This window comes from Sitodiplosis mosellana, unplaced genomic scaffold (genome assembly GCF_009176505.1).
Source record: "Sitodiplosis mosellana isolate CC-2019 unplaced genomic scaffold, AAFC_SMos_1.0 Smas_scaffold_3, whole genome shotgun sequence".
Classification (NCBI taxonomy): domain Eukaryota; kingdom Metazoa; phylum Arthropoda; class Insecta; order Diptera; family Cecidomyiidae; genus Sitodiplosis; species Sitodiplosis mosellana.
The window spans coordinates 5,431,135-5,453,273 of NW_022595246.1; the positions used below are offsets into that span (position 1 = coordinate 5,431,135).

The 22,139-nt window shown below is 37.8% G+C and overlaps 1 protein-coding gene across 50 annotated transcripts in view; it reads left to right on the forward strand.

Moving 5' to 3' along the window:
• LOC129565618 (broad-complex core protein isoforms 1/2/3/4/5) overlaps nt 1-22,139 on the forward strand; it is a 106,163-nt gene that overhangs the window by 55,727 nt on the left and 28,297 nt on the right. For 7 of the 50 annotated variants that reach the window (XM_055440682.1, XM_055440685.1, XM_055440664.1 and 4 more), the window contains exon 4: nt 8,862-9,687. The exons of 9 other annotated variants lie outside the window; for them this stretch is intronic. The gene's annotated coding sequence lies outside the window, so the exon portion shown is untranslated. Of the gene's footprint in view, nt 1-1,591; nt 6,480-6,670; nt 8,782-8,861; nt 9,688-22,139 lie in introns of those variants that run through there. 34 more of the 50 variants (XM_055440642.1, XM_055440672.1, XM_055440690.1 and 31 more) reach the window with 30 other exon arrangements.

Genomic DNA, 22,139 nt, shown 5'->3' on the forward strand with positions numbered 1-22,139 from the left:
TGTGTGTGTACCTCTAAAAATTTATTCATTTTATTTGCTTATATATGTACACGTTTTAATGTTTATAAGCGCACATAAAGCATCAGGAGAGCAATAGATGAGTGGTAGCGAGAGTTGGAGTAGTAAAAAAAAGAGTATTATATGGGCATATCGGTATGGCACACGACGAGCAATAGCAGCAGGCAGCAGCGTGATGTATCCGTGTCTTTTCCATCTATAACTATACACATACAGTGCGCCTCACTCTATGCCTGTGTACTGAGAAAGAGAAAGAAAACGCGCGAGCGCTAGCACATAAAACATACATTTTACATTTTTAATTGTAGTTCTCTGTTCGAACTGCGAGTTATATTTTCTGCGCACTTTCATCTCGCTTCGAATCGAGAGCTCATATCGTCGTTCGGTTCGTTCGTTCGTTCGTTCATTCGTTTTGCTCATTCGTTCGCTCGTTCACTCGGCTGCCTTGCTCTTGCTCGTGCCAATGCCCAAAAGCACACCACATCTTCTCTTCGGAATTGGTGTCTGTGCACAGCCTTACCCGATCAAGAGATATAACAAATACAAGCGCGCACACACCACCAGTGCGAAAATTCTAAAGCGAATCGGAAAAAGAAATATAGAACGAGCGTATATTTTATGAATGTTGAGGAGGCGGTTTTTCCATTCCGTAGTCGTTGTCGTCATCATCATCATTACAATAAAGCAATAGTAGAAAATGCCAAGCAATAATATTTTTTGGCCATAGAGATGGCGATAGAATGAAAGCGTACATACACAATTTTGCTGGAGTGTTGTGTTCAGAGTGGCGTATGCTTGTTACATTGCCAACCACCAACTAAATTTCGTAGCAACGTTCGGCTTTCCTTTCATTCGTTCGTTTCAGTTGCGCTTAGGCTCAAAAAATTGAACACTAAATTTGTATTGGTTTCAACGAATTCGGTGCGATTAATGAAATGCCGAGGCGATATCAGGCGATTCTTTTTAGTTATCCGATAGGAAATGCTTGTTGATTTGAAAATTGCTCACACAATTGCGCAGCATAACGCGAAAGTATGCGACAAAATAAACGAATCCATGAACGAAAAAAACCAGTAACATGCCAATTTTAAATCACAGAACAAACATGTAATTGTGAAATACTCGACAGAAACAAAAAGCCATCACTTGAACAGTGCAAATATCTATTCCGAGTAAAAAACAAGCCCTTCATTACTACCTTCATTGAAAGTAGATGAAAGCAGCAGCATCAGCAACAGCAACAGCAGTAGAAAGAGAAAAATTCAACTATAATTGACGCACACAGAGCCACAGTGCCCGTATACGGGGAAAATCTTTAGAATAAAACGGGAAAGTTTTCTAACAACCGTCGACAACGAATAAAATGGAAAGAAACGAATGAACGAATGAAACAAAAAACACACGAAAAACTTTAAATGAAAGCAGCAGCAAAAAAAGAGCGCACAAATCGTAAAACCGACGCTAAGAAGAAGAAGATGATGAAATAGAAGTGTAGAATGCAAAAAATCGAACAAGAAAAAATATGCGACTGCCTTCACCCTCATCTTTCAATGAGCCCAAAGTACAATACACAATACAACACCAAGCGCGGGCGAAAGAAGGAGAACGGAAGGGAAGAAAAAAGAAAGATGAAAACGAATGAACGAACGGTGTGTGGTTCAAAATGCTATTATTTCTAGTTACAATCGTTATATCCAGTGCTTCCAGCTCTCACTTCTTCAAATCCGCCGCTAAGTTCAGGAGCGAGCGAGCGAGCGAGCGAGCGCACCCGCACTCGCTATATTTTATTGTTTTTGTTTTTCTCTCGTTTTATACTTCTCTTTTTTTCTGTACACGTATATACAAAATCCTTCTCTATTATTCCGCCACTCCGCACTACGTTTATGTTGCCGTTTGCCCTGCGTTTTCTATGTGCTCTCGCTAACTTTTCGTTTGGTATTCGATAGCAATATTTTATTTTTCTGCCAACGAACAAAGTGAAATGTTTTAGACTCGTTTTCCTCTATTTTCTTCCTTCTCGTCGACGTTGAATTTTAAGAACGAAGATGTCGTCTTCGCCGTCGTCATCGCTGTTGTCTTGGCGAATCATTTTAGAGCGAACCGATGCGCGCACGAGAGCAGGCGTTTCAGTGAAATGAAATTTCAAAATTTCAGTTTCAAAAATTTATCGGTTCAGCGCGAGGGTACACACAGCGAATACCACAGGGAAACATTTCTTTCGTCGATTGTACATAAAGAAATGGATGCGCGCATACCAACAATATGTACGGATTCTATATCCATCAGCGATCAGCATCTCGTTGCATAAATATTGAAGCCGATGGATGATGGAAACGGTAAAGGCGAACGAAAGAAAAACGACTTTTGCACTAGCAAATAAAAAATACAACACACAAACACACACACACACACACACATCGACACAGAAAGGGAAACGACGAGAAAAATATGAGCACTAAGACATAAAACTATTTCGCAATGTGAACAATTTGCCATTTTATTCGGGCGAGGGGATAAAAATCGATATGATATGAATTTTATGACGACGATAGAAAACGAAAGAACAAAAAAAAAATAAACTGTAAGAATGGCGATAAGGAACCAATGCGAAAGATTATTTCATGACTTAGACATAAGTGGCTAGAGTTGTATGTTGTGCGTAGGCAAGTTTGCGAGAGAGAGAGAGAAAAAGAACACAAGAGCTGGAGCTAGCTCACTCACGCTCTCGCTCGCTCGCTCGCGAAGCTCAGAACAAAGCGAGAGAAAAAAAAAAAAGAAATTATTTATACATTTGTTATCTTTGTGGCAGAGTGAACAATTCCAGAAAGATTATTATATTAGTGGTTTTTCCATATTTGCTCATGTACGCCTTCTACGAGTCTAAGTCGAAAAGGATTCGTGTATGAATCGAGTCGTAGTCACACAAACAGCTACGATATTCTATGAAAAATGACGAATTTTTGGTTCCACCCAATTCCAAATCAACATCATTTCCTTTCCGTTCATTCTCTCACTCACACACAGTGCCATTGCCACACTCGAAATTCAATTATAGCAATAAAGCAATACATTTCAGAGATCAACTTCTTAGCAATATGTAGTGAGCTTTAAAATCATATTCCCATTTATTTAACTCGTTCAGTTTTTGAAGCAGTGGGAAAAATGAAACAAAGCGAAAAAAACAGAGTAAAAAGAAGCGAAGAGAAAGAGAGTGAGCGCATTTGCGTTGGCAAAGAGTTAAATATGAGGAGGGCGATGAAATAAGCATCGAACCTTATTAAATGTTGAAGATGTAGTTTAAATAGTAATCGAATCGTTGCGATTACCACCACACGGACACAGAAAGCTAAGCAGTGAACGTCGACGAAACGCGCGCGCTACAGCATTCCATACAAATCGCATTCAACAGCAAAACTAATACATAAAATGCTGTACACGCACTTTATGTTCATTTTTTTCGGGAGGAAAAAAAGAAGTGAGCTCCAAACAAATGCCCGACGCATTTTGCAACACTGTAACAAAGCAAACGAGTGTGCTGAGTATGAGCGAGAGCGCGAGAGAAAGGGAGAGACAGAGTGAAAAATCCCGTGGAAAACATTACATTCAATAGAAAAAGCAGATGTCTCGCATACCAATAAAGAACAACTAACAGTTTAACGAAACGCAGATACAGGCAATTTTTTCAATGTGTTCCCTTTTTTCGCCCTGGTGGTGTGCCGCACGGTTTTCAATCCAAATATTTCTCCGTTTGACTGATTTCTCTGTCTCCTCCAACTATTTGCATGCTAACGAAGAAAAAAAAAATGTGCCTTACCATCAGCGACGAGCATTGCTGAATAGCAACAGCAGCATCAACATCTCAGCAGTGATACTGGTGCTGGTGCGTCCGTGTGTACGGCGGCTAAAGAATAATGGTGGTGGTTTACACCGCAGCGGTGTGAGTCAATTTACACACTTTTTTCCACTTTTTCCCTTCAACAACCAATACACAGAATGTGTGACGGCCGCAAAATGCGAAGGGGCAATCACATGGCAATGTTATTGTACATAGCTCACTCTCACTCGATCAGCGACGGATGGATTCGATTCCACTTGCTAAACACTGTGTAAACACGGATGCTGTGTCTAACTGTAACACTTCATCACATTCTCGCGGCCTGTATATTGCATACATAGTTTGGTTTGCTCTCGTTTGCGTGCAATTTTAGGGACGATAGAAAGAGCGAGAGCGAGCGAGCGAGCGAGTGTATTGTACAACTAATCGCAAGCATGTGGATAAAGTGGCGAGCGTGCTCTCGCATACATACACACCACCGCAGTCAAAAAAATCTATGTACCATTTTGTTGAGCAAAAACGACAAAGCAAAAAATTCACGGCACACACACACACACACTATGGCAGAAAAAAATTGGTTGCGTTTAGCACGGTCGGTGGGTCGCGAGAGCGCGCGACAACAAAGGAACATAGTAAAAGCGGAGAAAAAAATGTGAACGCGAGCCGAGAAGAGCATTTTTATGTTTATGATTTCGCAGCCAGTGGAATACCGCTATATTTTGCGTTGCGTACGGCTTGAAGCATGTGTGCATTGGAAGAAATGGTGTGCTGTATGAATGGAAGGCTCGTCGCAATCCTACCCACATGATGCTTCTTCTCTTGAACGGTGTGTTCACCGTTTGCCCATACACACAATGAACATTAGTAACGATTGTGAGTGTATTGTTTTTCCACATTTTTATGTGCTCGTTCACGACAATGTGCTCCGACTCCGGCTCTCTGTTTTTCGCTCGCTATGTACAGCGCGCAAGGATCAACGCGATTCAATTCAGTCAGAAGGTTAGCGAGTAAAATTTGTACGAAATAAAATCTAACTGATTCCTCCGCCGGCCGAAAAAGAATAAATGAATAGTAGAAGTATGGGCAAAAGAGCGTGGCGGAAGAGCTCGCTAAACTATACTTTGATGGCGCGCGCGCGTATGCCGTCGACTCTTTGGAATAGTCGCGCGCGAGATGAGTGAGAGCACAGCATAAGCATCAGTAGCAGCGGTGGCAGTGGCGGCGGAGGCGACAACGGCAACAGCATCATTCGAATAGAAAAATGTAGCAACAAACGCGAATTGAATGTGGCAGTTTTTAGAGGGTACATGTAGGCGGTGTTAGAAATTTTTTGATGGTGCTGGTCCATTATCCATCGTGATTGTCGCGCGCGCTCTACTCTACTCTCACTCGCATCGGCTCACACACAATTTTTTGGCATTGCGTATTGCCGATTGTCGAGTGTATGCGTGCCAAACAGACATTCATTATTCACTCTCTCGCTCTCCCATTCGCTCTGTGCTCTATCTATGAATCGCTTGTGTATTGGGCTAAGCTCTCAAAGCAACTAACTTTACACGTTGCACACACATACAAATTGAAGCACACGTCTGCTCGTAACGCCGACAGTATCAACACTGGAGCACACAAAAATCCGACGAGGAAAAAAAAGAGAGAAGAGAACTGCACGATAGAACTACGGTTTTATGTACACGTAATATATCGAGAAAGGAAAAGAAATGACGGGAAAAAAAGGCAGCAGAAACGAAACGGCATATTATACGTACACACAGTGATACGACGAGAACGAGAACAAGGCATACCGAAATACATGCGATTTTAATATATATATATATATATATTATTTTTCTCTCGTATTCTCGCGCGTTCTGTGTTGTGTGTCAGCTCTCGTGCTGGTGGCTGAGTTTTAGCGAGAGAGAAAAATACAAAACCATCATAACATTTGCTGCAAAAGATTTCGAACCGTCGCGGCAGTCAAACGGAATCCTTGACGGCGGGTAGTTTTATTTCTTCATCACTACCACCCAAAATCAATTCAACTGAAATTATCACTCAAGCTCAAACATTTCACAAACAAAACAGAAACAGTTTTTGTTGGAAAATTTATTTTTTTTTTTTTGAGTTTAAACCAAAAAAGAAAAATCAAATGTAAAATTTAAATTAAACGAATGCAAAGTTTGAAAAAAAAGAACGTTGTGCTTCGAAATAAATAGAAGGTGTGAATAAGCGTTTTAGCATTTAAAGAAAAACCATTTACAGTTTTTTTCCAGTGATTTTCTTTCAATTTTATAAATTTTCTATTTTTTTTGTACAATTTGTTTGGTTCATCTGGTGCAAACAATTTTTTGTTTTATCGAAGTGTTGTTTTCGGAAGAACGGTCATCATTTTTTTGACATTTCATAGGAATTAATCAGTTTAGTTTAGAATATTTGTCGTGCTTAGAACGAAAGACGTCGAAGTAAGCAGGAAATTACGAATATGTTGAATCACCAAAGGCGGCTTTGAATTTAAAATGTTTTGACATTTGTCATCCAAACATACAACTACTTTGTCGTGCATTATTCACAATGAATATCATTCCAAAGTGATCATCATCGGTTACATACGTTCAACAACGAGACAACGGTAATGCACTCACTTTCCTTTACATGCCATTCTTATGCATACACCGCTCGCTGTGTCGGCTTTGTATCTGTCTCTCATTCGTCTGTGTCAATAGCTATCACAACAATCGGCGATTCACGATATTGTGTCCGAAGTGACAAGATGCGACTCGTTCATTCTTCCATGCACAGACACTCGCCGAAACACACACACACACACACTGTCGACCGATGTCAAGCAATAATAATAATGATCAAACTGAAAGTGAAACACACCAAAACCAAACGAAACAAAAACAAACAATTCGCATAATTTGTGTTTTTAAAACGTGTTTGTGAGTGTAGCTGTCTGTGGATACACACAATGTGTGCCAAAGTATAGAACGGTAGAGAATGAGACGAAAAAAGACATCAACACATTGACATTGGCCGACGATAAGAGTTTAAGAAAAAAAGAACAATAAAGAAGAAGAATCAGCAGCAAGAAATTCGCAAAAATTCACAATTGTCAATTGGGACTGTTTTTTTTTGTTGTTGTTGTTATCTTCTGTCATATAAAAATTGCTATTGTTAATATTGTGATGATCCTGAATCGCACACAGTCGCATAATGAACTGAAACGACAACGGCAGACAAGAATGGCGAGAAACAAACAAAAAAAAGGGAAAGAAATCCGAATATTATGCATATCAAATCCATATTCATTGGGTCTAGCGTATTCGTTGAGTGTGCAAAACGAAATGTGTGAATGAGAAATAGCCGCAAAAACGAGCAAAAACGAGCAAAAACACACAAATAGCAACACACATTTTTGCGACAGAGAGAAAGAGCGAGCGAGAGTGTGAGACGAGAACGTATCATACAGACGAAGAACATACAAAAAAATGTCTTATTCATCGCTATCGTTTTCGATTGTGTGTATGATTATTTTCGACTATAGTATCCGTCGTTTTCGTTCCATATGCTGATCTATCCGCTACCTCAATCGTTCTGTGTGCGTTCGCATTCTCGGTTTCGCAATTTTGCTTTCTTCGTTCGTCCGATTGCCATTACTGTTGCTTTTCTTCTTCTTCATTTTGTTTTTGCGTGGCTTAAAATCGTTGTTGTCGTTTGTTGTCGCAGCCATTGTCGTGTACATTTTGCTATCGCCGCAGAAGAGTGTGAAAAAAAAATAATATTTCGGCTAGCAAAGGCCACCAATATAAATATATCGGGCCGTGTGTGTACACACACGATTGTGTCGCAGCGAATATGATCGCTCCGACGCCATACATCATCGCAGCCACGGAATTTCAAATACATTATTAAATATTGCAATACAAAAAATATGTCAGTCAAGTAGTGTATAGTATGTATCGCATCCTCAATCGCCGCCAGTCCGAATGTATTTGTTATAAAAAGCGCGTCGTTTGTCTCACTCTATCGTATTAACGCCCAATTATTTGTTCGCCCATTTCATTCTCTCGTGTATTTTTTTTTCTTTTCGTTTTTTCTTGTTTCCATTGTTGTTTTTGGATTTGCCTATTGCGGTTTCGATGGATTCATCATCCATTTGGCTGGCGATACGCGTACGGTGCCCGAAAAACTTTTCGTTGCTTGCCATTATTTTTGTTAGTTCGACCTCATTGCTCATCAAAGATGGATATTCTCTCTTTCGCTCGAATTTTCCAATCGAGTACATTTAAGTAATTTAAAGAAGAAAAAAAAAGTCACACCATCGAATGTAACCATAACCGTAACCAGTTCGTACTCCAAAACATTGATTAGAATTATTTTTGTGTTTGGTTCTTGCAATTTTTGTTTCGATTTTTTTCTCCTTCGAAGCACAAAGAATAATAATTTTTGAGAATTTATTTTTTTTATTTTTTTCGTGTTGCCAAAATAATAACTTTTTTTTTCGGTTTGAATACAAAAATGTCGGTCGAATCAACAGTTCATTGGTTAACGGGTAGCATGACGAAAAAAAAAAAGACAACACCGTTCAACATAGAATAAAATGCACCGTGTATGTAATATACGGTAAACATGTATGGCAACAGTTTCAGTTTCAATTTCACTTTCATTTCGCCATGTGTGCATGAACAGTGTACGGTTGCGCTTGCATTGCGTTTCAGAATCTGCCTCTCATTCCGCCTCACACTATTCGATTCTCGGTGTGTGCCGTTTTTCCAGTGGCTGTTCATCGGTTCATACGGCCAAATCACATCCACACAATCTGCATATACCAAATGTACACTGCACATACGCTGTATTTCGAACCAATCCAATCAAGTCCGTCATTTGACTGAAATTTTATTTTCAAACAAAAACACAAACAGAACTTTGTACGCACATCGACTCGAAAATTACGATAACAACATTTGAATATCTAATTGAAACAAAAAAATTATTTTTCTGTTTGCAGAATAACTACTGGAGTCTATCATCACGACTCGAAACAAAAAGAAAACATAACAAACAAAGTGATTTAGAGAGAAAACAACGTGTTAAACATTTTTGATTCACACTAAAATGAACTGAATTCCGCGAATTTTATCAAAATGTATACAAAAGTGATTAAGACTCAAAGAATCCACAAACTATATCGGACAATGTAGAATTGAAAGTGAAGAGAAAACAATAACAAGAACTTTAAGTGTAGACGATTTTAATTTGATCTTTATTGAAAAGAAATCGAAAAAAATCGACCGTTTGATTTCGATAAATTAGTCTCCAGGATTGAATTGAATGACATTTATATTCAATTCAATTTTATAACACGAGACAAGCTGTGCCAACAACATAATATCGTGCATTCAAAACGCACTTTGAAACTTAATGAACAAACTTACGATAAACATTGTGATCTAATACGCATATATATAGAAAAAAAACTCTTAAAAAAGGAAACACGAAATTGACTCACGTCAAATTTCCCCTCGGATATCATTTACTTAAAAACAATATTTTTATTTCTTAATTGAACACGAACAAAACGTTTATTGATCAAACGGTTTACGCGCGCGCGATCGCGATTCCTTGCAATTTGTCTCGATTGAAACGGAATTTCAAATTCATTGTCAATACTTTTTTTCCATTGTGATTTTTTTTTACGTTTGTGATCTTTTTTTATTTTTTAATTATTTTAACGTTAATTTAAAAACCAAAAAGAAACTAGTGTTTTTGTGTGAACCGGAAAAGAAGTAGTCAGAAGGCAATTCGCAAATCCGATCCACAGAACTACAATTGAGGTAAATTTTTATGTATCAATAAGTACCAAATTTGATTGTACTTCTTTTTTTTTTTTGTTATTTATCTCGCCAAATTTTTGAATTTGACCTTGGATAAGAGAGAAAGTTGACATACTATCTCGGTATTTTTGTGGCTCATGTGTGCGTCAAAATTGTTTCAAAAAAAAATGTTTTCAACACTGATAAAACTATCGCTTACACCCAAAAATAATTCCATGGCTGCCTTAATCATAAACTATAAGCGAATAGCAAACTTTTTCAAAGAATGGATGACGAAGTTATCACACTGATTTATCAAAAGCGGCGACAAAATCTAGGGAGCGAAATGAATTGATGCTTTGCGAGTATTTTGGCAAAAACTCACAACGTTTTGCAAATATAGATTATGTAGAATGAGCACAAAATATTCGTTCGTGTGCCGTAGCTGTTTCTTTTTCGTTTCGTTCGTAACTTATTTGTTTAAAATGGAACATGAAATGATTAGTCTTAAAACTATAGCTATAGTTATTTTGTTTATAGGACAGAATGAAGCGATAATAATGTCTGTTGACTCAACGCTCACTCTCTCTCTCTCCCTCTCTCTCTCTCCCTTTCTCTCTTTCCCTCGTTCACCATTTCTTAATTATTTGGCTGTATCAAAAAAAATGTGTAACATAGCACCAAAATCAACGTCGCAAATTACGATTCGCACCGGCATTTCGATGCTATTTTTGCGATAGCAAAACGAACAAAAAAGATAAACGAAATCCATAATCGTAGCTAGCAACTAACTAAATAGTGAACTAAAAAGAGAAAAAAAAACTTTGAATGGAAACAGTAAGTGTTTTGTGCTTAGTTTTGCTTGATATGGGAATAGGGGGTCAGTTTGCGGTGATTAGTTGTCAAATTCAAATTAAAACAAAAAAATCTGTTGCTTGTGATATCGGGCGAAGATTACGTTTATCGGTTGAGTTTTTCAACTAGGCAATTTTGGAACATAGTTCGTTTTTGCGTACACTCATCATTTTTAGTTTGCGAATTCTTTACCAATAAATTTTTTCTCATTGTTTCTCGTCTCGGCTTACGAATCTCGTTCACAAATCTTTTTTTCGTCAACGTAAACAACGTTTTGCTATAAACAATACTTCGAAATTGAAATCTCATTTAATTGGATTTGAGTGTGTTGCGTTGTGTTAATTGGAATGCGTTTTTTTTTTCATCGACGCCGACTTTTGTCAATTCACGCAAGTGTCAATAGACTACTTTCTATTTATATCGATTACTTACATTTAGAAATCAATAAAAGACAAATTCGAAAAATATCACATATCGTGCAATTGCAACCATTTTATCGTTGTTCCAACTGAAAAAGACCACTTTCTTAGTATTCTGCACCACAAAAAACAAAATCAAGAACAAAATGAATCGATACATAAGAAACACTTGTCAAAACGTTGATCCATTTTGGATGAACCGAAAGCAGACCAAATATTGTTTAACTCTATTAAATGATAGCATTGGCAAAAGTACAACGACAGAGAGAGACAGAGAGACAGAGAGAGAGAGAGAGAGAGAGAGTGATCGCGAAAAAAGCGCACGTGTGTGCAAATAACAGAAACCAACTATCCAAACAAAATGACGATAAATAATGATGAATTTTTTGAGATGCGTTAGTTAGTACGAATAATTCGAATGAAATGAAAACAATGAACCGTAAGCGGGTATTTAAAGAGAAAACAAAAAGAAAAATTAAATCTGCAAATAAGAGACATTGCAGTCCTCGATTGATTAGTTCGATCCAAGTGAAACAAATACATTCGCTGTGCACCAAATCTGTTTTCAATGTCTCTTTCTGCGATCATCGCCGTTGTCGCAACACCAGATTTTCAATTAATTTCGCCGATCGCCTTTTTTTTATTTTAGCTATAATATCATTTATTGTATCTGGTTTGCATGTATTAAATGTCTATGTTTAATCTAGATATTTGTCAACAATATTGCTTCATTGAATCGATCGTCAACGACGACGACGACGCTTACACTCATTTCTTCGTAATCGCATTCGTTTCTGTTGAAATAGTCTCTTATTCGCACTAGAGAGACAATCAATAATTCTAAACGTCTAGGGTCTTTACTCTTGAATTATTTTTATTAAAATAATCTCATTTCGACGAATCCAGAAATAATTGAACAACGCAACGGGCAAAATGGAAAACTTTGTCGAATGCATACATATTCTCGCTTACTGGCGATGATTACACGCATTCATTTCACCAATGTACCCAAATGATTTGAGTGGTTTGCGATTTTAGAATCGTATGCGGAAAAAAACTATACCATGAAATAGAAATGACATAACAACGCATCTGGTTTTAAAGCACATAGGCACAGTGCAAAGTCATCGCAAAACACACGAGAAAAGAAAGAGTAAAGCTAGCGATAATTTTTTTTTCGAGATGATGCCATGTATAAACACGTAGCCACGTCCTGACTACCATACCTATAGTTACTAGTGTAATATACAACTATAGCAACATTCGTTGCTCTCCTTCTCTTATTCACACTCTTTTTTTGTCTAACAGTTCATTTTTTTTCTCGCAAGAAATTTGCCGAAAAAAAACGTGCTCTAATTTTGCAAGCGCACACATACACACGGAGAGAGCAGCGAAAGTGGGAATTTTTCCTTACTCAACTATCTCTTGCGGTATCGCAGCTGATTTCATTATCTATTATCTTTATACAAGGCGAACGCACTGTATATATTATAGATGTATTCTTCTATTTTTTGTTGTTGTTGTTGTGTGCTTCTATTCACAATTTGCAATGCCCTATCTCAAAGCGGCACATAACCATAGAAGTATATAGTAAATGCTGATTTTGCTGCCGATTTTGTTTTTTCGGGCGTGCTAAAAAAAACGCATTTTTATCAAGGCGGGCGGAGAATGGCTCGAAGCAACTAGAAAAATTAGTATCAATTTATGTGTTGTCCAAGGTTTTAGTGTAACCAATCATATATCGGTCGAATAACCAAACATTCATCATCATTTTAATCGCCCATAAATCGTTTGAATAAACATCTGACACATAAGAAAAGTCAATGTTGCCGGCTCTCTCCATTCGTTTTGATACACCGTTGCGTTGTTTGAAAATAGTTTTCCCATTTTCTTTGCTGCGTTTCATTCCAATGGCCCGCTCACCGTTTTTCCCCCGTTCTATTTCCTGGTGTATTTTCTTGGCAAGCATTTAACCGGCACACAACCAAAAACACCAAGCGCAGAGAGAAACCGAAAGTGAAAGTGAAATATATCGACTACAAATTCAACCGACATCCAAACATTCTTCGTTCTATCTACACTTTGTTAAAAATAGTTTATTTATACACAGAGAGGAAGAAAGTTAATGATTGGGAAAGAGGTTAAGAGGAAGCGAGAGTGAGAGAGATTCGCATATTATGCGCGCAAGCGGTTCAAGATCAATCGACGAACCAAGCGAAAACTGCAACCATTTCAATAAATCTTCCATTTTTTCCAACGATATTATTCCTTGACTTGAAACTAAAAATAAACACCATAATTCTCTTGACAACATGCACAGGCACACACGCATATCGTTCGATGTGTTTGCTTTTTCTAATTATTATTTTATGACTACAAGAAGAAGAATACGCACAATAAAACCACACTATGGCGCACTGTACACGTATTAGAGCGGCTGGCGCACTATAACATTGTCGTAAAGATTGAATTTCAATGAAAAACAACATGAATCATAAATGGAAAGACGCGCCAAATGGCCAATTGCTCGTGACGAAACGATTTTTAGTTCAAAACAAGTGTTTCGAATAGATGTAATTGTTGTTAATTAAATTGAGAGCAAAATGGGTAATTTTACGCAATCTAAGCGATTACATCGATTTTGAGGCATGAAAACAGGAAATTTGGCGGAGCCGCCGCCACTGCCGTCGCTAATTGTTTTCGACTAGATTCAATACTAGGCAAATACTAACAACGCAGTAGGTCCAAAAATCATTCACAAATTTCATGCACATTTCGATTCGTCGACACAAATCCGCGGATGAAACGAGTTATGACAGAGACAATAGCATTGTTCCAATCGGATTGCGCTGCTGTTGTTGTTCTCTTCTTCTTCTTCTTCTTACGGAGCAAATAGAAATTGTGAATTTTTGTTTGGTGTGTGCAACACAGTGCGCTCTAGACACAAACCACACACTCTCTCGAATACACGCCGCTAATACACCGACGCGCGTTCACTTACAATTGTGATCGTTGATCGCATCAGCTGCGCGCACCAACGTACAATTCAGCGAGGCAGGCCAGGGAAAAAAACCTTGAACGTTAGTAATGTGTTCATTCGACTCGGTCATTTCAAGTGCATAAGAGCATAGACATTAGAGTCTTGTTATTATTTTACATCTTATTTATTTCTATGACTACGTTTCTTTGGAGTGTTTATTTTTACGGCTGTTATTCGTTCGCGCGCCGATCTCTCTCTCTCTCTCTCTGTCCCTTGCTCTATCTTCATGCATTCAGACACCTATACCGTTACCGGTGATGTGTGTGTTGTTGATGCGATTGGATAAAGATTGCGTTGATTCAATGACAAAAATAATAACAACCGCAGCGAAGCAACAACAATAACGAGAATGGAGGGAAAAAAATCGTATGCGATGTATAAACAATAAAATTAGTTCTATTGAGCGCTAGCTAAGAATTGACACTTTGATAACGAGTGTTCATTTGCACTTGATTGTTGAATTATTATCAACTGTGTTGGGCTGACGCAAAGGTGACATTTCTTGATTTTTGCTTCTTTTTGTGTGTGTGTGTGGCTGTTAATCGAAAATCATAAATAACCGCGCCGCGTCATTATTTACTGCAATTGAAGTTCGATGGTATTCGTTGCAATTGTAACCGAATGCCGACAATTTTGCGGTGCGTATTCGTCGCTATCATTTTGGTTGCTTTTCTTTCGCTTTCAGAATTTATCGTCGTTGTATAGAGCATTTAATTCGCAGGCATTTTAGTTTGGGCGAAAGTATGAAAAGTGAGAGACGTTGTTGATAACAACGGTAAATATAATGCTTTGCCTTGTTATCAGTCGTCATAATTTTTTTTTGTTCTTCTATTTCGATGACATTTTCAAGTTTTCTGTGTCATTCATATATACATGTATGTATATCACTATCATAAACGCTCTTTTCAACTACGCTGCTCTTGTTTGCTCGCTCTCTTTCACGCTGGTGCGATAGTCTGTGCGAAAAAAAGAGAAATGAACGCCGTGTACACTAAAAAAAACATCTGCATACAATATAACATATAGCAGGCACCAAAAAGTTGCGAAATAATTTGGCACAACACAATATTTGCGATAGAGCGCAAAACTTATTGCGTTTCTTATCAGCATCACAGACCTCATTTCAATGCCAAATGCTAATAAATTGTTTGACCAATAATTTTCGGTGATTTTTCAAGACGAATAGATTTTTTCTACTGCTTACTTTAGAAGAACAAGAGAGATAGAGAGAGAGAGACAGAGAGAGAGAGAGAGAGAGAGAGTAAGAGGGAGGGAATAAGAAGAAAGTTATCCTTATGATAAACAAACCAACCGGCTGTAAATATATCTTTTCGTTTCGTTTTCGATTCTAAGAATAAAACCGGGAATAATTGATATTATTTTAAAGTCGCACCATGTATTTGTGTCCTCTGTCTTGAAATATAACTTCAATACAAGTTTGTTGCTCCCTCGAAAAATTCGATAAGATGAGCAGTAATAGATCTCATTATCACAGGTTTTGCTTAAACCCACAATATACAAATACATCCGTTGACGGGTGAGCGAAAGGCGAATGAGCAAAGTGAACGAAGAGGAAAATAAATCGTGCAACATTTATAGTTAGGCTTCTAAAAGAAGTGTGGCGATGGGGCTCAATAACGCATTCTAACATCAAATCACGCCACATTTTTTATTCGTCTGCTCTATACAATACTAAAATATCAATTCTTAATGGCTCTCTCCTCCTTCGATGTTCGATATATATGTGTGTGTGTGTGTGTGTGTGCGGCTTTCTTTTCGATTTTTGCATCGGTGCGCGTAGCACTTGATCTATTCTATGGTTAGAAGGCCAAATCAGATTAGTATATATGATCTAGGCGTATAAAATGTATAGATGTGTGTGTTTTATTTTGTCTTCACACTTTATTTTTTTTTCTTCCTTTGCTTTCTTCCCTGTGAACCGTTTTTGTCGCGCTAGAGTCAAAAAATCAAAAAAATAACTTGTATATTTTTGAATAGTATATGCATGTTAGGTCATGTAAAGACTATCAAATGATGTACTTAAAAGTTGTTTATTCATTTTCCTTTTTTTCGCACAGTTGCTACCGGAGCAACAGTACTCGTACATGTTCGCGCATTCCGCGTTGATAATAATGCACACACAACACACGAAAATAACATTATTTTAGTGAAATTTCAGCTGATTTCATCAGTTTCGGCAATTTTTTCTTTTCATTTCTTCGTTCGGTTGTGAACGCGCCACAAAGAAAGCCAAACAAACTAATCGTTTGTCCATTCTGTTGCGCGCACGATGACGACAACCAAATATTTTTTTTTTCGTTCAAAGACCCATACATTTGATTTATTCCGCTTTGCGAATAGATTTATGTTTGGCTTCTAACTGCCAAATAAGCAAATTATTTCGAAATTTAATTGAATGAGCGCATAAATACTTAAAATTCGTTTAAACGCTGTAACGAATTGTAAAGACGCAATAAAATTGGCTCTACGAAAAAAAAGACCATGCCTCGAACAAATAAACAATGAACTGTTATTCAGAATAGGCTAGAGAAGCAGAGTACATAAAAAACTATCCATCGAATGAGGGAGAAGAGAACGGGATCAAAATCCACTTTGAAACATTCCATTTACTTCATTTGCTGATACTATTTTTTTCGGTTCGCTCGAATTCATTTTCTAAGAAATGACTTTTGATGTCATCTCTCTCCGTGTGTATTGAACTGACTTCGGTTGTACAGATGAACAAAAATTCAAATCAGTATAAAAATAAAATCCCCACCACCACTAGAAAAAAAGAAGAAGAAGAAAACGACGACGACGTCGACGATGCGGGTTCAAACAATACGAAGGAAGAATGAAGCGTGAAAAAAAAAACCAGAAAACGTTCATTCATTTCGGACTCTAATTCGCATATCACAATATATAATAGAGATACATGCACATCAAACGGACAAGACGTGTATTGAATTCGATTTCGGTTTAATGTAAATGGAATTAATGAGAGTTTCGTTGGTTCGTTTCAATTCAATCAAATCAAAGTCATGACTCCGTCACACTAATGCACTCTAGTGCGCTCTAACTGATTCGTAATCGTATATCTAATGTGGAATTTTTGCTTACCAAAAGAAAAAAAATCAAACAACACCGAACGAACCCACAAAAAAAACGCTGCCGGATCAAAATACGATGACCGAATCTATTTCGCTGAAATATGCAACTACCAAGCCAGAGTGTCGTTAACAATTACAACATTTATGGTAGACGCTTTTAAAAATTCGCCGAAAATGAATGGCACTTCCGTTTCGAACAACTTTCTGCATAATTTCGCCGAAACTCAAGTAACAAACCAAAAACGGAAAATAAAATTCTACGTAAAGCAATAAAAAGCAGAAGAAGAATCGATAAAAACTCTGCAATTTGAAACATCCTTACTTTCATTTACATTCATTAATTTTTTCGTTCGGTATTTTTTTTCTGAAACCCTCTCGCTCTCCGGATTTCCATTGTACTTTGCATCAAAGCGAGAGATTTTCAACTATGATTTCAATTTTAGTATTTGCCGTCGCTCCCGCGCGTACCATGCAACATCACTTGAAGCATTATTGTAATTACGTTCACCCCTGTAATGTGGCCGAATGAAAAGAAAAAAAAATTCAAATCATTCACTCGTCTCTTGTCTCGTTTTCAGCATCGCGCCACACACACATGCAACGAAATACACAAAAGGGATCTAATTCTAATGAGAGATATCATTGCATCGTATTTCATTGTGTTGGGTTCTTCTCTTTTCATTTGAGAAGGGAGACAAGTACCAAACAGCATCCAGAATATTATTTTTTTTTAAAGAACTGTGTGTTGGCAAGTGTCGAAAGGGAAGAAAAACGAACTCTGTCGATTTCATTGCTGATGGAAAAAAAAAGACATGTTTGATAGCACGCCAAGAATAATCCCTCTTATTTACTCAAATGAAAAATACACCAAGCGAAAAAATGAAAAGACGAGCAAAAAATTCATTTTTTCTTTCATTCGTACTCTTGGCCAAAAGACGACAGACGTTGTCGTCATCGTCTTTGTTCACTTACAACTATAGAAAAAAAATACGATAGTTAAATTAAAAGGCGCACCATACGGTGCTTTGAAAGTGCATTGCGTCGGCAACATTTGCTTTTTATAATCCATTTGGCATTAGTCTTGAAGCAAAATTGACGTGGTACCGCAAAATGAAAAAAATTTTCTTGACGACTCAATGTGCCTTCAAGGGCTCTGACGCTGATAAAATAATAAGCATCGTACGTGTGGCATTTGTTTTATTTCATTTTATCGCAACGTTTTTGCCTAATCTTTCCCTCTGCACATTTTTTTTTTATCAGCTGAACAAACAAAAAAAATAATATAATTGAGCACGCGCCGTGGAAAATTGCACTTAAAAATTTCCAATGAATTTCATGCGTTTAAAAATAAATACATTTTATCATACACATGATTTGTGTTAATTTCATTCATTTCTTTGAACTTTTGTAGTGAGATCATAAAATTATGCGATTAATTATTTTGTCAAATGCTCTTAAGAGAATCAAAGTTTTTTTTTCGGTCATATAGTTGTGATTCACTTTAGAAATTGAATATAATGATTGTGAACAATAAAAAAATGGCACTAAAAAGTTTTATTGTTTGGGTCAAAACTAATAAAAACTGAAATTAAGGCACCCACTCGACAACGACGGCAACATTTTGTGGGAATAGCTTAATATTAACATGCCTTACAATGCCTAATGGCTTCAATTTGCTTCATTTTCTAAATATGGCTCAATGTGTACACAGTATTTCGTAATTCACATTCGAAAATTAAATCTGATTTTCGTCATTTCAGTGAAGATTGAGTGAGCGAGTATAAGAGGCTCTCAGCCACAAATGAAACCATAGTCATTTGACTTTAGACCATATGCGTTTGTGGTCTTTGTTTGATATTTATCGTTGTCGTACACACATCAAAACCCCATTTGGATTTTAATTATGCAAAGTGCTGGTGATTTTTTCATGTTCCATGTATGTGCAAGTGCATACAGGCATTCCACATTTTTTCATTTCGAAATGGGTACTCATGATATCGCGACTGAAATGAAACCATGAATAATCCAAATAAAAAATCACAATCGAAATTATTTTTTCCTTTCTTCGGATCCTGTGTGTGAATTTTCCTTCTATATTGATTTAAAGTAACCTCAGATACAGACGTGTGCAAGGGGGGGTTTTCCGGTTTTACCCCCCATCTAGGATTTGAAAATGTGAAACCCCCATCGAGCGATAAGGAAAATTTTACACTAGATAGAATCGATTTTCAAAACACATCGAAAAGATAGTGATAGCGTTAGGCGGCGGCGTGCAAAGGAAATTTGCCGCCCGAAGCAAATTGCCGCCCCAACATCAAAATTTGAAGAGCAAAAAAAGGTCATCACTTTTAAAAATCAATTCTATCTAGTGCAAACTCCAATTTTGCGAAGATGCCGCCCAAAGTCTAAATTTGAAGAGTAAAACAAAAGGTCATCACTTTTAAAACTCAATTCTATCTAGTGCAAACTCCAATTTTACCAATTTTTCCGCCCTCAAAAAAATGCCGCCCGAAACAATTGCTTCGCCAGCGTCGTGCTTTGCACGCTACCGGCCGTTAAGTCTTCTCTATTCTTTATGACAATCACTTCGCAATTAATCGGTTTCGGTTGACGCATTATCATGACTGACACTCAACTGATACTGTTACTTTGATCCAAGGTCAGTTTCGAACTATTCAAAATCCAGTTCAATCACATCACCAGGCAAACGTCATTAGCCGATTTTTTTTCCCACAGATCGAGTTCTTTGATAAATACTTTTTGTGCACATACACGACGACAAAAAAAATGGTTCCACTTTATAAATTTCGATATCTCATCATTTCGGGTGTTTATTCTCCCATTGAAGTTGCGATCGGGTGCCTGATATCATCACATCAGTGATACGTAATTCAAATGATGTATATCGGTTCAAGTTGTATTTGATCCGCACTAGACGAATAAAAAATGTACATATTTTGTGTATAAATGCGTACGTGTGTGGCGTCACACATTCTTTTTGTGTTTTTTCTGATGACTAAATGAAAAATGAGTGTGTAAATTGAAAGCAGACGCTAGACTATGATGGTTAATTAGCGAGTCGGCATATTTCTAACAGCAGCTCTATCATCCGTCTACATTGCGAATAGTTTCAGTATTAGCCATATTTCACGCTCCATGAATTTGATGCGTAAACAATTATAAAGTCGGCTGCTAAATTGAAATATTTGAATCGCATACGCTGGCGCACATGCATCTGTAGCAATTACAAAAGAAAAAACTTGACAACACGGTACTTATGGCCGACGTGTTTTCGTTCTCTTGCCCATATCGATTATGTATGTGTACGTTGGATTGTTGCTGACGAGAAATATACAGTATGACGATAAAATGCTATTTTTTGTGATTCGTGATGAAACATTTGCACTAGATGTTTATACAACAACAACAAAACCCGAGACCCGTTTGTGCAAGCCAGCGAGCGAGCGCGAGAGAGAATGAGAATGTTTCTTTTGTTTTGTTATTTACTTAAATGGTTTTGTTTGTCACATTGATCCTATTGCGACTGGATGCCACTGCAACTACATGCAATGCGCGAGATGAAAACGAGAATGAGAATGAGAATGAATTGGAAACAGAAAACAGAAACAGCAAATAACGAAACAAATATATAGCTGCAAAATTGCAAAGGCATCGACCGGTCGTCCGACACTTTGTCACTAGGTTAAGGTGAAGGTCATATCTAGGAAATTCTGAGCGCGCACAAAAACACGCCCGCTATCGAAATGACACGTCAAACGCGTTAACATTCGGTACGATCACCAACACTCTCGGCGTTCGATCGTCTGGCCGTGTTAAGCGAATGTGTTCATTCACATTTCAAGCGGGCTTTCGGTGTGGTCGAGAGCTTTGGTTGTGAGCCAAGCCATATTTCATTTTCATTCAAATTGAAAGTGAAAACACTGCTTGCTCTATGTACCGGATCGGAATCGTTGCGGAAGAAACGTTGACAAAAGTCTGGGAGCGATGGAGAACAAAAAAAAAACAACAACAACAACAACAACGAGAGCAGACATTTACCTCAATTCATCCGGTTGTTGGATTGCGTTTTTGTTGCACTTGAAAAATACCGTGTCTCGACACATGCAACTGCATGTGTGGGAATTCTATCGAATGTGTGCCACTTTTTTTCTTCATTCTCTGCTCCAAATGCCAACACACGAAGCAAAAGAGCAGAAAATGCTATGTGCAACGAGAGAGTGTGCAAAAAAAGCGTGGTCGTGAATGAACCAGAACACATCAGTAAATAAAACATTCAACATTCGCACATCAAGTCGACGGGGTATATAGTTCAAATGTGGTGCAGCGCAGAGAAAAAAACGAGGCTTCGAAATAAAAAGCGCAAAGGTAGAATTGAGTACATTTCGATGGGAAATGCATCTGCTGATGCATAAAGCACACACCATGGCAAAAAGTCTGTGCACAACCTTTTTTTTTGTTCACTCATTCGCTTCACATCTTATGTATACAAGTTTTTTTTTACCACGCTGTTGTTGCGTTCGATGGCATTGCAACGCTAGAATCGGAATCTTCACGCACCACAAAATGCAATCCGAAAACATACGTGGTGGCATGATTCGTGTCGCGAGATATGCGAAAGCATCGAGGATGAGTGTGAAATGTGTGTGTGAGTGTGTGTGAGAGAAAGAAAAAAACAGCCAACATCAGCCGCAACACACAATCTGAATGCAGTGAAAGTTGATGGCATGGCGAAAGCGACGTCAATGAAATCGGCTGCTAGACTCTACTGAATAATGTCTCATTGAAACGAGTCACTGGAACAGCAGCAACAACAACAACAACGGCACCACCATCTCTCGACGCGCTTCTTTTTTTTCACTCTCTCCCGGCTGCTCTCTTTCCGTGTGTATTCAACTTTTTGCATCCGGTTTCTTGTACACACCGAAACCATCGCCAATGTTCGGCCATATGTGTACATGGATTTTCGCTTCACTCGCTTTTTTTGCTCACAGTAAATTTTCCTCGCACCGATTATGATATCACATATGC